At 47.6% G+C, this 10,222-nt stretch overlaps 1 protein-coding gene across 1 annotated transcript in view; it reads right to left on the bottom strand.

The window, feature by feature from the left end:
* LOC140418655 (uncharacterized) overlaps positions 1 to 4,191 on the bottom strand; it is a 58,497-nt gene extending 54,306 nt beyond the window's left edge. Inside the window, exons 1-2 of the mRNA XM_072502218.1 lie at positions 3,930 to 4,191; positions 3,345 to 3,402 (exon numbers count right to left, since the gene is read on the bottom strand). The gene's annotated coding sequence lies outside the window, so the exon portion shown is untranslated. The remainder of the gene's footprint in view (positions 1 to 3,344; positions 3,403 to 3,929) is intronic.
* Between the last annotated feature and the right edge of the window lie 6,031 nt (positions 4,192 to 10,222).

The raw sequence follows: 10,222 nt of genomic DNA, 5'->3' as shown, positions 1-10,222 counted from the left end.
TCACAGTTCTCCAAGTGGCGTCTTACCAGGGTTTTGTATAGCTGCAGCATAACCTCTGTGACTTTATACTCCAATCCTCTAGATATAAATGCTGGCATTCCTTTTTGATGATTTCTGCACTTGTTTGTGGCATTTTAAGGATCTGTGCACCTTCGACATCCACTGTACTTAACCTCTTTCCATTTAGAAAGTCCTCGGTTTTATTCTTTTTTGGTTCAAAACGGATAACCTCACACTTGATTACACTGAATTCCATCTGCCACAAATTTGCCCATTCACCTGGTCTGTCAATATCTCCTTGCAATTTTATGCCATCGTCTGGGCTGCCTACAATGCCACCTAACATTGTATCAACAGCAGCAGTGAAGAGGCCTATCGCCCATCAAGTCTGCACCGACACACGAAAAACACCTGACCTACCGACCTAACCCCATTTGCCAGCAGTTGATCCATAGCCTAGAATGTTCTGACATGCAAGTCTTCATCCAGGTACTTTTTAAAGGATGTGAGGCAACTCGCCTCTACCACCCTCCCAGGAAGTGCGTTCCAGACCGTCACCACCCTTTGGGTGAAAAGGTTTTTCCTCAACCCCCCTGCTTAACATCTTGCCCCTCACCATGAACTTGTGTCCCCTTGTGACTGACCCTTCAACTGAGGGGAACAGTGGCTCCCTATCCACCCTGACCACACTCCTCACAATTTTGTGCACCTCGATCAGGTCGGCTCTCAGTCTTCTCTGCTCCAGCGAAAACAACCCACGCCTATCCAACCTCGCTTCGGAACTGAAACGTTCCATCCCAGGCAACATCCTGGTGAATCGCCTCTTCACCCCCTCCAGTGCAATCACATCCTACCTATAATGTGGCGACCAGAACTGTACACAGAACTCCAGGTAATAATAATAATGATGATCTTTATTAGTGTCACAAGTAGGCTTACATTAACCCTGCAACTGTGAAAATCTCCTCGTTGCCACAGTCTGGCCCCTGTTCGGGTACACAGAGGGAGAATTCAGAATGTCCAATTCACCTAACAAGAAGTCGTTCCCCATTTGGAAAATAGTTTGCCCCGATTATTCCTTCCAAAGTGCATAACCTCACACTTTTCCATATTCTATAACATCTGTCACTTCTTTGCTCACTCTCCTAACCTGTCCAAGTCCTTCTGCAGCCTCTCCGCTTCCTCAACACTACCTGTTCCTCTACACATCTTTCTATCATCTGAAAGCTTAGCAACAGTGCCCTCTATACCTTCTTCCAGATCGTTAATGTACACTGACCCCTGTGGTTCCCTAATAGTCCCCGGCTGCCATCCTGAAATAGACCCCTTTATCCCCACTCGCCGCCTGTCAACTAATTCTCTAACCTTTCCAGTACCTTGCCCCTAATTCCATGGTCTATTATCTTTATTTAGTAGCCTGTTGTATGGCACCTTGTCAAAGGCCTTCTGGAAACCCAAATGGATCACATCCACTGGCTCTCCTTTGTTTTTACCTACTCAAAGAATTCTCACAGATTTATCAGGCATGACCTCCCCTTGATGAAACCGTGCTGACAGTCCTATTTCACGATGCACTTCCAAGAACTCCGTAATCCCATCCAGACTAACCGGCCTATAATTTCCCATCTTCTATCTCTTTTCTTTCTGAAACTGGGGTGTTACATTCGTCACTTCCCTGTCCCCTGGGAGCCCCTTGACTCCAGTGAATCCTGAAAGATCACCACCAATGGCTCCACAAACTCCGCAGTTATGTCCTTCGGTACCCTGGGGTGTAGTCCATCCGGTCTGGGTGATTTATTCACCTTCAGACCTTTCAGCTTCCCCAGCACCTTCTCCTTAGTGATGGCCACTACACTAACATCTGCCCCCAACTTTCTTTCCCCCACTCCCAGTTTTCTCTTTCCCTCCCCTCTGTTGGATCGCCCTCCTTGCCCCTGGATTTGGAGCATCTTCTGAAGGCACTGCTGGAAGTACTACTCCAGTGCCTTTGAGGTGCCTGCTCCACGTTTCTGAAGCCTTTAGAGGGTAGAAAGAGTGAGGGATAGCCAACAGCTCATGGAAAGCAATGGCATGCACGGTTTCACCAGCGCTGCCAATACAATTGATGACCTAAGCAGGCAATGGCTGAGAGCAAAGTGTGGAGGGGAACTCATCAAGGACAGAGAGTCAGTCAGTGCTCACTGGAGGGAACATTCTGAAGAACCCCTCGACCGAGACTCTGTCTTTGGCTTTAACGTCCTCAAGTCCATTCCCCAGTATCGCGTCCGGCTCAGTCCACGTTGGACCCCAATCGGGAGCAGAGTGAAAAAGCCATTCAACACCTGAAAAACAACACGGCCTCTGGAGCAGAATGAATCGCTGCTGAAATTCTGAAGCATGGCGGGGTTACACTCCTGGCATAGCTACACAATCTCATATTCCTCACCTGGGAAGATGGATGCATGCCGGGGGATCTCAGAGACACTGTGACTATATTCAAGAGAGACAAGTCTGATTGTGGTAACTGCACAGGCGACTCCCTGCTGTCTGCCACAGAGATCATTGCCAGGATCTTCCTCAATGATCTCCTCTTCGTGGCCAAAGAGCTCCTTCCCAAGTCACAGGTAGGATTTCTCCCTTCATGGAGGCACCAAAGACATGATCTACACTACTTGACAAACCCAAGGAAAATACAAGGAACAGCATCAATCACAGTTCCTGGTCTTTTCTAACCTCACAAAAGCACTTCACACCGTCAAAGTGATGTTTTATTCAGTATGTTCTTCAAATTTGGCTGTCCTCAGAAATTGGCCACCATCCTCCGCCTGCACAATGATGACACACAAGCCATGATCCTCATCAATGGACACACCCCAGACACTATCTCAGCGAAGACTGGGATCAGACAGGGCTGTGTCACTGCATGAACCCTTTTCCCCATCACGGTAGTACAGAGGTTAGCACTGGTGCTTCACAGCACCAGGGACCTGGGTTCAATTCCCACTTGGGTCACTGTGCGGCGTCTGCACATTCTCCCCGTGTCTGCATGGGTCTCCCACAAGTCCTGAAAGACGTGAGGTGAATTGTAAGTTGAACTGGACATTCTGAATTTTCCCTCAATTTACCCGAACAGGCGCTGGAGTGTGGCAACTAGTTGATTTTCACAGTAACTTCATTGCAGTGTTAATATAAGCCTACTTGTGACAATAATAAAGACCGTTATTATTATGATGCATAAACTCCAAGCCTGTTATAAGAAATTAAATTCTGAATAAAAATCAAGTCAAATCAGTTTGTGTTAATCATAGTTAATCACTGCAGTATTAATGTAAGCCTACTTGTGACACAAATAAAGATTATCTCACCTCCAGCAAATTACCCACGGGTGTGGAGATGATCGACAGGACAGGAAACCAACACCACCTTCAAAACAAAACCAGAATCAGTTCAACCTCAGACATGAAGCTCCAGTTTGCAGATGCCTGATCTGTTTTTCAATCCATCCAACTCCCTTGATTCTATAACCATTAATACTCTTGTCTCACAAACTTAAATCTATCAGTTTTTATAGTTTCTATTGACAGAATCTGAACAGAATTGTAGATTTCACTATATTTTCTGTGAAGTGATTTCTGACTTTGCTCCTGAACAGCCCAGTCTCAGTTAAACAAATAAATATCACTGATTTGGACATTTAAATGGTGACAATTGCTTTACTCTTAACAGGTTATGTAACAGTATTTCAAAAACATAATAATTTGAGTAAAACTCTGCAGAAGCTGGAAATGTGAAGTGAAAACAGAAAGTTGTGGAAATCCTCAGCAGGTTTGGCAGCTTCTGAGAGAGAGTTAACATTTCCAATGCAATCTGATTCTTCTTCACAACTGAGTGTTTGCAGCATTGTGATTTCATTTGGCAAACATACTGAATGTGAACTTTGTGGTTCTTACAGATATTTGGCTGTAAATCTGATTTCAGACCTTCCTCTGAACACTTTCCAACCTCAGCTCCAGCTCATTGTCCTTCACTAAAGACCCGGGTAGAAAATCCCGCCACAAGATGGCGGCGGCCGCCGGGTGACCCGGGTGTTGTCACCGGGGAGGAAGCCCCGCCCACTCCCTCTTCTCTAACCAAGATGGCCGCCCCAGCGCTCTGCTCCAAGAGCAAAAGACCCGACTTCCATTCCCAAGATGGCGGCGGTCGCTGTTTTCCCCGGGGCCTTTGAGTGGGGAGGAAGGCCCGCCCACTCCCTCTTCCCATACTAAGATGGCCGCCCAAGCGCCCTGCTCCAAGAGCAAAAGACCCGACTTCCTTTCCCAAGATGGCGGCCGTTAAATCCATGGAAAATCCAGACCCGGATCGCTCTCCTCTTATTGGTCAGCAGCCACCGTCAATAACTCCCCAGCGATTGTGAGCTGGAGCATGCGCAGTGCAGGTATGAAGCTGGATTCAGGCGGTTGAGTGTAGGCCGTAAACCCCCCAATAAGACCCATTGATTTTATTGTCAGTCTGCAGACAGGAGCTGGAGAACTGAACCCGGGCAGAGGAGAGGGAGGGAGAAAACTGGGAGTGGAGGAAAGAAATGGTGCAGATGGTGAGATGGGATTGGATTTCAGCCCAGGGAGGAGGGAGAGTGTGTGGGACGGGGATTGACAGCTTTGGGGGAACAAGAGAGGAAAAAATGTTCCACAGAAACTAGAATTGTCTGTTCAGAATTTCTATCCTGGACTGACAGTGATGACTTTTATTAACGTCTTTTACAGGATATTGGAAGCAGAGGATTGGCCGACAGAAAACTCCAACCAAACATCAAGATCTGAAAGAGTCACTCAATTCTTTAGAACCTGAATATCTTTGAATGTGGAAGAAGTAATGTTTGTCTGTTCAGTTTGTGGGAAAAGATTTTAAACATCAGTGTGACTGGAAAAGCACAGAGACCCACACAGACAGTGAGTGTTCCAGTGAATTGACTGTGGAAAGAGATTTAACCAGTTGCACAGACAGAAAAACCATCACACCATTCACAGTGGGGCGAAACCGTACATGTCATGTGTGTGGACGAGAGTTCAACTTGCCATTCATCCCGGAGAGACACAAGGACACCGGCACCATGGAGAAACCGTGGAAATGTGGGCACTGTTGGAAGGGATTCAGTTACACTTCTGAACTGGAAATGCATCGACGCAGTCACACTGGGAGAGGCCATTCACCTGCTCCACCTGTGGGAAGGGATTCACTCAGTCGTCCAGCCTGCTGACATACCAGTATGTTCACACTGATCAGACACCTTTCAAATGTTCTGACTGTGAGATGAAATTTAAAAGCAAAAAGTATCTGTTGAGACACCAACTCATTCACAGTGAGGAGAAGCTATTCATCTGCTCCTTGTGTGGAAAGGGATTCACTGCTACATCTAACCTGCAGAAACACCAGCGAGTTCACACTGATAAAAGACCTTTTAAATGTCCAGACTGTGGGAAGTGCTTTAAAACTTCCGGGAAAGTGACATATCATCAACGTGTTCACACTGACGAGAGACCATTCAGATGCTCTCACTGTGGGACTGGCTTCAGGCGATCATCTGAACTTACTGTACATCAGCGAATTCACACTGGGGAGAGACCGTTTACCTGCTCTGTGTGTGGGAAGGGATTCCTTCAGTCTTATCACCTACTGAAACACCAACAAATTCACTCTGATATAAAACCTTTTAAATGTTTTGCCTGTGAGCAGAGCTTTAGAAGCAGCGATGGGCTGATGATTCACCAGCGAGTTCACACTGGAGAGAGATCGTTCACCTGCCCCGAGTGTGGGAATGGATTCACTGACTTACAACTTATGCTGAAACACCAGCGACTTCATGAGTGTCTCCAGGGATTGGATTCAGCTGTTTTCGCTGCTGTCAATCAGATCCAGAACTGAATGTGTGGGTTAACCCTGAGGTGTGTAAGAAATGTGCCTCAGTCGCTCCCTTCCATGGTTCAGAGCTCCGAGATACAGACAAGGCTCCTTTACAACTGCGCTTAGAGGCAACAAGATTAATGATGAGTGCTGGAAACTGGAAGATTTTATTCCAGGAGTCAGTTTACCCAAAAAGGGGATCCAAGTCATTGGTGATTTTAAACCAGTTTATGAAAAAGCAACAGTTTAGATTCGGTACACCAGCTAAATCGGCAGAAAATACATGTGACCAATTACATGTGAGAATGGATCACTGGTCCTGGATCAGGGAGATGCTGATCTCCGAGGCTAGAGGTGACAGTCTCCTCGGAATGGTTTACTGATCCCGGATCAGACACTCGGACAGATGGAGCTGGAGGTGACAGTCTCCTCGGAATGGTTTACTGATCCCGGATCAGACACTCGGACAGATGGAGCTGATCTCCAGGCGGAGGTGACAGTCTCCTCAGAATGGTTTACTGATCCCGGATCAGACACTCGGACAGATGGAGCTGATCTCCGGGGCTGGAGGTGACAGTCTCCTCGGAATGGTTTACTGATCCGGGATCAGACACTCGGACAGATGGAGCTGATCTCCGGGGCTGGAGGTGACAGTCTCCTCGGAATGGTTTACTGATCCCGGATCAGACACTCGGACAGATGGAGCTGATCTCCGGGTCTGGAGGTGACAGTCTCCTCGGAATGGTTTACTGATCCCGGATCAGACACTCGGACAGATGGAGCTGATCTCCAGGCGGAGGTGACGGTCTCCTCGGAATGGTTTACTGATCCCGGATCAGACACTCGGACAGATGGAGCTGATCTCCGGGGCTGGAGGTGACAGTCTCCTCGGAATAGTTTACTGATCCCGGATCAGACACTCGGACAGATGGAGCTGATCTCCGGGGCTGGAGGTGACAGTCTCCTCTGAATGGTTTACTGATCCCGGATCAGACACTCGGACAGATGGAGCTGATCTCCGGGGCTGGAGGTGACGGTCTCCTCGGAATGGTTTACTGATCCCGGATCAGACACTCGGACAGATGGAGCTGATCTCCGGGGCTGGAGGTGTCGGTCTCCTCGGAATGGTTTACTGATCCCGGATCAGACACTCGGACAGATGGAGCTGATCTCCGGGGCTGGAGATTCTTGTGTTCTCCTTCCCCTGGATCCAGTCAGAGTGTTTGGTGTTAATCTGAATCCAGCACCGATCACTTTGAAAATCTTTCCTGTCCAAAGTGATTTTCCTGTCGAACCGTTTTAACCTTTACTCAGACAGTTGGTTTATATTCGGGTCGTCAGATCCAACCTTCTCCAGTTTAGAAATCTGGTTTCAGGGTTTGTGACAGAGAGAACAGGCCTGTGCTGTGTGTGTCACCCAGCAAGCTGCTGTGGAAGCTTTGTTACTGAGAGCCAGAGAGAGCTCATTTTATTCACAGTCAATGAATTTCTGACATTTAAGAACATTATTAGATGGTGATTTGTTTTACAAAATGTGCTGTCCAATGAGAGATGATGCAAAGCTGTGATCTGTTCCTGACTGAAGGTGAAGTTTCCAGCTGAGAATCTTCGGTCTGAAGTTTCCGAGTGTTTTTGTGACATTCCTGAGTTTTCCAATGTGAGGCAGCGACAACAACAACTGGCATTAACCCATCAACAGGTTAAAATGTCGGAGACCCTTCACAGAGGGACAGAAGCTGGGTGGAAAAGGTAAGGAGACCGGTTTAGTGAGGGGTTTCCAGCCCTCAGGACCTCGGTAGGTGAAAGTGCCTCTGCCAATGGTGGAGTGAAGCAAGTCAAGGAGCTGAAGGGGGTGAGGATTTTTTTGTGATTGTTTTATGGGATGTGGACGTCACTGGAAAGGCCGGGTTTAGTTACCCATTCCTAATTGTCCTTCAACTGAGTGGCCAGCTCAGCACTAGAGTCAATCACATTGCTGTGGGTCTGGAGTCACATGTAGGCCAGACCAGGTGAGGAGGGCAGATTTACTTCAGTTCACTGAAGGACATTAGTGAACCAGATGGGTTTTTCCAACAATCGATGATAGTTGTCACGGCCGCTGAGACTAACTTTAGAATTCCAGGTTTATTCATTGGATTTGGGATTTGAATCCGTGTCTCCAGAGCATTAGCCTGGGCCTCTGGATCACTAATCCAGTGACATTACCACGATGCCACCTTCTCCCCTAATAGGAGGAGTGAGGGGGCTTGGAGAGTTGTAGGGCTAGAGGAGGTTCCAGAGACTGTGTCATGGAGAGAGTGGCTACCTCCATGGAGCTTCAAGCACGGTTCTGAAATGGGTCAGTGTAGGTCATGACAACGGCCGTGCAGGAGATGTCTTCTGCCTTGAACAGGATGACAGATACTGTCAACATGTCACTGATCTTCACCAAGCTGGTCAGCAGCAGAGTGGGAGGAATGATGTGACGCTGGTCCAGGAGAGGGATGGTGGAGGAAGGCGACATGGATCTGTGAACTCCACTCAAAGAGCTCCCACCTTAGACCCGTTCCCCCCCAAACCCACAGGCAGTATCCAACATGCCGCCCCGTCTCCAGCTGAATCTGCCCCGCACAGGTACAGATGGGTCAGTCTGTCCCAGGACCCTCAGGGGCTCTGAAACCCAGAGGGTGGAGACCACAAGCCTCTGGGCAGTGAAAGCAGGGATGTGAGCAGCCTGTCTCTACCTCTGCTGAAACCACACAGGATGCACCAAGTAGAAGCAACAGGGTCTGGGCTCCAAATTGTAATTCACCAAGTGTCTGAAATGGGGGTTTAACAAGATATGACATTTCTTTATTTAATAATGATGCACAAACTGTATTGACTGGAACCACTTCCAGCTCTTGTCCGTTCTTACATCCCGGGGCCAGCTCAGTCTTTCACTGAGTTCATGCTGAATGTGAATCCAGGCTGGGGGCCATTGGGTGGATGTGCAATGGGAGGATGAGTGGGTGAAGGAATGTTCAGTGAACAGGGAGGGGGAGGGGGGTTGGTGCTGCTGGTGGGAAGTGTTCATTCTGAAGGAGTCCCCCTGAAACAGAGACCATTCATTTCTCACTTTAAAATGATTGAGCTGCTGTCTGTCCCCATTTCTGTTCAGTTTTTCAATATTTATATATTTAAATCTCGACTGAAATATATTCTTGATGTGACCCTGAGATTGAGAGGATTTTAAATCTGTTAAAGTCAATCCCCATCGAGTGCACAGGAGGACTCAACTGGTCCGAACTTTTTATGTGACAGATGAACCAAGATCTTACAAGATGTTTATCAGGGAATTATTTTTATCTGAGACCAGGGATGGTCAAACTGTCCCAAAAGTCTGGGCTTTGAGGCCCACATACATTTAGGGCAGCATGGTAGCATAGTGGTTAGCACAATTGCTTCACAGCTCCAGGGTCCCAGGTTCGATTCCCGGCTGGGTCACTGTCTGTGCGGAATCTGCACGTTCTCCCCGTGTGTGCGTGGGTTTCCTCCGGGTGCTCCGGTTTCCTCCCACAGTCCAAAGATGTGCAGGTTAGGTGGATTGGCCATGCTAAATTGCCCCTAGTGTCCAAAATTGCCCTTAGTGTTGGGTGGGGTTACTGGGTTATGGGGATAGGGTGGAGGTGTGGGCTTAAGTAGGGTGCTCTTTCCAAGAGCCAGTGCAGAATCGATGGGCCGAATGGCCTCCTTCTGCACTGTAAATTCTATGATAATCTATGACATGGAGCACCATTCCTGGATGACCTTCATCCCTGATTTTAATCACATCCCAATTGGGGGCCGTGCCATCAGCTGCCTGGACCCCAATCTCTGGAATTTCATCCGTAAACCCCTCCCCTTCATTTTCCACCTTCAAAACTCTCCTTATAACCAAACTCTTTGACCAAGACTTTGGTCATCTGACCCAATGTGTCCCCCTTTTCCAGTGAAACTGCTTGGCACATTTTATCATGTTTAAAACTCATTATAAATAGAGCTCTTGTTGTAGCTCATTGAGATCTGATCACTTACTGAGTGAGTGAGTCTGTATAAATGTAACTCAGATACACGCAGCTTGTTAAAACAGTCCTGGGGAGGAGGAATTTCTGAGCTGCCCGCTGGATTTCTGTTCTCCACAATTGGGAAAAGGTGATTCTTCCCAAACATGAAAATTACCAGTAATAACTAGGGGCTTTTCACAGTAACTTCATTAAAGCCTACTTGTGACAATAAGCTATTATTATTATAAAGTTGTTAAAGATGATTAATTGTGAGCTGGGATATTTCTTAGAATGAGAGTGAAGGAGTGCGATTGAGCCACAGTCTGAGTCACCAGTTT

Source organism: Scyliorhinus torazame, chromosome 5 (genome assembly GCF_047496885.1).
Source record: "Scyliorhinus torazame isolate Kashiwa2021f chromosome 5, sScyTor2.1, whole genome shotgun sequence".
In the NCBI taxonomy this organism is placed as follows: Eukaryota; Metazoa; Chordata; class Chondrichthyes; order Carcharhiniformes; family Scyliorhinidae; genus Scyliorhinus; species Scyliorhinus torazame.
The sequence above is the reverse complement of the archived record's forward strand: the minus strand, read 5'-3'. Positions and strand labels throughout refer to the sequence as shown.